Source organism: Rhinopithecus bieti, unplaced genomic scaffold (assembly GCF_001698545.2).
Source record: "Rhinopithecus bieti isolate Rb0 unplaced genomic scaffold, ASM169854v2 scaffold_39386, whole genome shotgun sequence".
Classification (NCBI taxonomy): Eukaryota; Metazoa; Chordata; class Mammalia; order Primates; family Cercopithecidae; genus Rhinopithecus; species Rhinopithecus bieti.
Genome location: NW_016816648.1, coordinates 457,757 through 463,043, shown reverse-complemented (window position 1 = coordinate 463,043; position 5,287 = coordinate 457,757).

The following is a 5,287-nucleotide window of genomic DNA, read 5'->3' as shown; positions in this document are numbered from 1 at the left end:
GCTGGACACCAGGATGGTAGGATACTGAAGGCACTGAGAGCCCTTCTAGACTGAAGCCAGGGTTCTGCCAGGATCACAGCTGTTCCCCAGGTGAGGAGACCCATGAGGAGGACATCCGAGTCCATGACACACATTGGGAGCAGGAGCCGGGATGAGGAGCTGTCATCGTTTTACCTACTCGTACGGTTCTCATTAATGTGCTTTCCTGAAAGACCTGGTTTTGCTGTCCAAAGTGTGGAGGTCCCACGTCTGACAGACCTCCTGGGAGTGCTTGGAGGAATACGGAGAAAGTTTGACAGAGCGAGAAAAGGTGGAATCCCTCTGTGAAGTCATCCCATCGATCCTGTCAGTACCACGGCAGGCCCCGAAGGAGGGTGCTGCCTCGGACCGGTGCGGGAGGAAGCGCTGCATGCCGGCCCCAAGCTGGGTTCCACTTCTGCCTCTGCCTGCTGATCTTGAAAAACACTGGGCTTTGCCGGCCTAGGTATTCTCTCTCTAAACGAACGTGGCTGGGTGAGAGCTGTCCCCATGGTGCTTGTAGCGTCTGTATGCTGTGACTTGCACATTCTTCCAATGATGGAGAAAGGAAACTCTATTAGAAACCAAACCGTTTTATTCCGGTGTTTGGGTGGTGACGCCTGAGTCCGTTGTTGGAAGCGTCTCCTCTGTGTATGGGTGTGGCTAATGTCTAGCTTTTCCCAGATGGGCGCTCTCTGCAGTTGGAGCCTTTCCCTGCATGTGACCCCCAGATTCACCATGGAGGTCTGGAAGAATGGTAACCCCTTCCTGACATCGGCCATCACGCTAGGCGCTTCCACGTGGCTCCTGGATTGTGTTCGCACCTGAGCACAAGACACGGGCTCCTGCAAATCAGTGACGCCCTCGGTGAACTGAAGCTCTAAGCACTGCAGGTGGCCCTTGCAACTGAGCTGTGAACATCACCTTTGATAGAAAATGCCTATAAGTACCTCCCAGGCGGAGCCACCATGAAACACATGTGGATAACACATGGCAGTAGGTAGATGCGATACCGATGAGCGAAAGCTTCCCCGAAGAGAGCCAGTTCTTCAGGCTGCTGTTCTGAGGCCATCCTGGAAAGCCCTCTTGCAGACATGACGTGCTCCCATGAGGATTTTGCCCTGAAGAATTTTCCCGTTACCCCTCAACATCATGAGTAGCAAAATTTCACCAAAACATATGGCTTCTTTGAGTTCCAAGTTCCATCACTCATGATTTGAAGATTGGAAAACTGAGATGTAGAAGAGATGAGAGCCACCAAGGGTCATCAGGAAACTCAGCCCAAGCTTAGATCACCTCACTGTTCCTTGTGTTCTTCAGCGTCCCTGCCATTTGCTCATTATTCAGAATACACACTTCGAGGGTGGCTACGTGCCAGGCCCCAGGGAGGCGACCCCGAACCAGGCCTGACCTGGGAAAGACACAAAAGACACCTGAGCCCTGAGCTCTGGGAGCTCCTGCAGTAGAGGACGACAGCTGCAAAAAAATGAAAAAAAAAAAAAAAAAAAAAAAAAAAAAAAAAAAAAAAAAAAAAAAGGCCTGGAATAGACATAAAATAAGATAATTCTGTTTGATTAAATAAGCTAATCTAATGCAGTATGGCTTGGGGAGGAACAGGAAGAGTGTCTCTCTGGGAGACCCTCAGAGGAGGGAAGATGGCCCTCCACTCTGGTAAGGAGGCCATGGAGGCGATGTCTAAGTTTGGGAGAAGAGTTTTGCAACTAGTGCAAAGGTCCTGGGGTGGGAATGAGCTCATCAGAGCTGCACGGGGAGCAGTGCGGGTGGGGCAGAGGCGGGTGGGAGGAGGGAAGGCCAGACGTGAAGGGCCTGTCAGACTGCAGTGACTTTGGGTTCTAAGTCCCATGGGGAACTGCTAGCAAGCATTTTGGTGCTCATAGGGGACATGCTGTGACTTATATTTTTAGAAGACCCCTCAGACCGCCATGTGGGATGGCTTATGGGCCTGGGAGGAGGAGCAGAGAGCTGTGAACATCCAGCACAGAGGTGGAGGTGGATTCAGGGAGTGGCATCAACAAAGACCACAGGAGGACTTAGACTCTAGACCTTCTGGAAGGAGGTCCCAGGGGCTCCTCAAGGTGGATTGGATGGGGCCGGGCAGGTTGTGAAGAAAAGTGAGTGGAGGCTGACACCTAAATTTTGGACCTAAGCAGACTGTTTGGGTCCTGGTTCTCCTGAAGGGTGAATTCTGTAAGTTAATCTTACTGATAATCAGTAGATGGGATGAAGGTAACCTCAGAGGGAGAGAATCCTTCTTAGTTTCAGTTACAGGGGAGGAAAATGCATGCGTGCTGAGAGGCGGTGAGAGAACTGTGACTTCTGCAAAGCTAGAATAAAACAGGACCAGGACCACAAGCTCAGCTTCCAGCCATCCCCAAACGATGCATGCACCCTGTGTGTCTCCTGGCTGCAGTGAGGACAGGTGGGGTCTTTGGCCTGCAGTTACATTTTGGAGAATCTGTATCAGCAATGGAAAGATGAACGTGGTTGGGAACTGTTTCTTTGCACCTGCTCTGTGGATCAAGTCCCGTGTGATTCTTGTACATCAGCTGTGTCTGGTTTTAAAGTCACAGGCCCCTCCGAAGGCTGTGAGAGGGGAAGCAAATGCCTGGGGTATAGGAAGCCAAGAGAAGCCCTCAGGAGTATGGCATCGTTAGAACCGGTGAGAAATCCAGTGTCAAAGCCTCACCTTACCTTCCAAACTCAACCTCAGATGCACAGAACTTTTCACCTCCCCTGAGAATGCAGCAAGAAGATGGCCCAGGTGGTTGAAACCCTCAAGAGGACAGAAATGTGAGAAGGCTGTTCAGCAACATCAAATCTGGTGACGCACCACTGAGAATGTTCAGCTCTAAACACTGAGCATCCTCTCTCTGCTGCTCTGGCCACAGGCACCGTTTCCATCCTGCAGGGCCAGCAGCCGAGGGATGAGGCTGAGTCAGAGGGAAGAGGACCCAGTATTGGTCCAGAGGCAGCTAGCTGGGGGAGTGGGGCTGTCCGCGGTTGGAGAAAAGAAACTGCATGTTGAGCACTGTGCTTGTTGCAGGAGATCTGTGCTCAGGGGACCACAGATGCCCTGGTGGAGCTGGCCTCAGACGCCAGAAGACCCAGGAACCTGCTGCAGAGACTTGGAGACAGGAAGGGCCATGTATGAATCTGTTGTTCCAAGTTGGCTTTTTGAGTCTGCGCTCCTTAGGCCCCCTGCCTCTGGGTGGAACTGTGGGTGGGGGAATGTCCCATACAGGGAGTCCGGTTGCAGGTGCCCTGGGCTCACAGAGCACCAGCGGTAAGAGCTGGCACAAACTTTCAGGACAAGAGTGCTGGCCCAGGATTGATGTAAATAGTTAGGGCATTCTTCTTCTTGTTGAGAGAGCTGTTTTCACATGGAGGTGAAGCACGCAGTTGTTTAAATGAGGAGCTGGTTCATCAGTCAAACAGCATTTCCTCATAGGGGCATAGGGAGGTGATAAAAATCAGTGACAAGGATAGTGAATTGCCTGGGAGGGTTCAAGACAAATTCGAGATAAAGGATGGAGAGATGAAGTCAAGACAGCCTGACTGCCTTTGCTGCACTCCGCTGAGGTGCGGACCGTGGCTGGCTGACTCATTTCCAGGGCCCAGGGCCAATCTGCTGTCACCTCTGTTGTCCCACGTCAGACTTTCCGGAAACAAGGCCCAATAAAGAAGATAATCACTAATGAGACCAGGAGATGTTATCAGAAGAAAAACAGGGCACCCTGCTTTGTTTGTAGGAGGTTGTTTTGCCCGGGCTGCTTGTCAGTGAGTGAGTGGGGTGCACACAGCGTGATGGAGTGGACAGAGATGAGGGAGTGAGGAGAGAAGGAGTCAGAGGGAGAGGGGATCAGAGCAGGGAAAGGAGGGGAGGAGAGGAGAGGAGTGGAGAGAGGAAGGGGAGGGAGGAGCACAGAGGATGGGAGAGAGATGAGAGAGGAGGGAGGAGAAGCAGGGAAAAAGCAAGAGAAGGAGGAGGAGAGGAAGGTGAAGGAGAGCAGAGGGAGAGGGGAGGGCTTGGCGAGCCAGGCCACCACAGAGTCAAGGAAAATGCAGCCCTGTGGACCCCTACCTTCCCCCCCCATCCCAGGGCCACCTCAAGCCACTTCTCTGAGTGGCTTCATTTCATTTGGTGTACTTCTCGGATGGGTTATTGAGAGTTTCAGAGGTTGGTGGCAAGTCTGACTTAGGACTCTGTGGGGGAAGGACCCAGCCTCCTCAGTTTGTCCTCTCCTCCTCCATTACGGCAGTGGGCAAAACCTTCATTGCCATAAGCATGTGTGCTTCACGTGGACTGTGTGCCATCAAAGCACGTGCCTCTGCCACGTGATGTGGGTTTCCTGCTCCTCCTCTGTATTGTCGGTGGTCCACACACCCTCCCACTGCTCACCTCTGATGGAGATGGTGCACACACCTTTCCCACTGCTTCACCTCTGTATGGGAGATGGTGCACACACCTCCCACTGCCTTCACCTTGTATGGCGGTGGTGCACACATCTCCCCTGCTTCACCTCTGTATGGGGTGGTGAACACCTCCACTGCTATCACCTCTGTATGGCGGTGGTGCAACACCTCCCACTGCTTCACCTCTGTATGGCGGTGGTGCACACACCTCCCACTGCTTCACCTCTGTATGGCGGTGGTGCACACACCTCCCACTGCTTCACCTCTGTATGGCGGTGTGCACCACACCTCCCACTGCTTCCACTCTGTATGGAGGTGGTGCACAACCTCCCACTGGCTTCACCTCTGTATGGCGGTGGTGCACACACCTCCACTGCTTCACCTCTGTATGGAGGTGGTGCACACACCTTCCCACTGCTTCACCTCTGTATTGGCGGGTGGTGCACACACCTCCCACTGCTTCACCTCTGTATGGAGGTGGTGCACACACTCTCCCACTGCTCACCTCTGTATGCGGTGGTGAACACCTCCCACTGCCTTCACCTCTGTAGGCGGTGGTGAACACCTCCCACTCTTCAACCTCTGTTATGGAGGTGGTGCACACACCTCCCACTGCTTCACCTCTGTATGCGGGTGGTGAACACCTCCCACTGCTTCACCTATGTATGGCGGTGGTGAACACCTCCCACTGCTTCACCTCTGTATGGCAGTGGTGAACACCTCCCACTGCTTCACCTCTGTATGGCGGTGGTGGCACCACACCTCCTCACTGCTTCACCTCTGTATGGCGGTGGTGAACACCTCCCACTGCTTCACCTCTGTATGGTGGTGCACG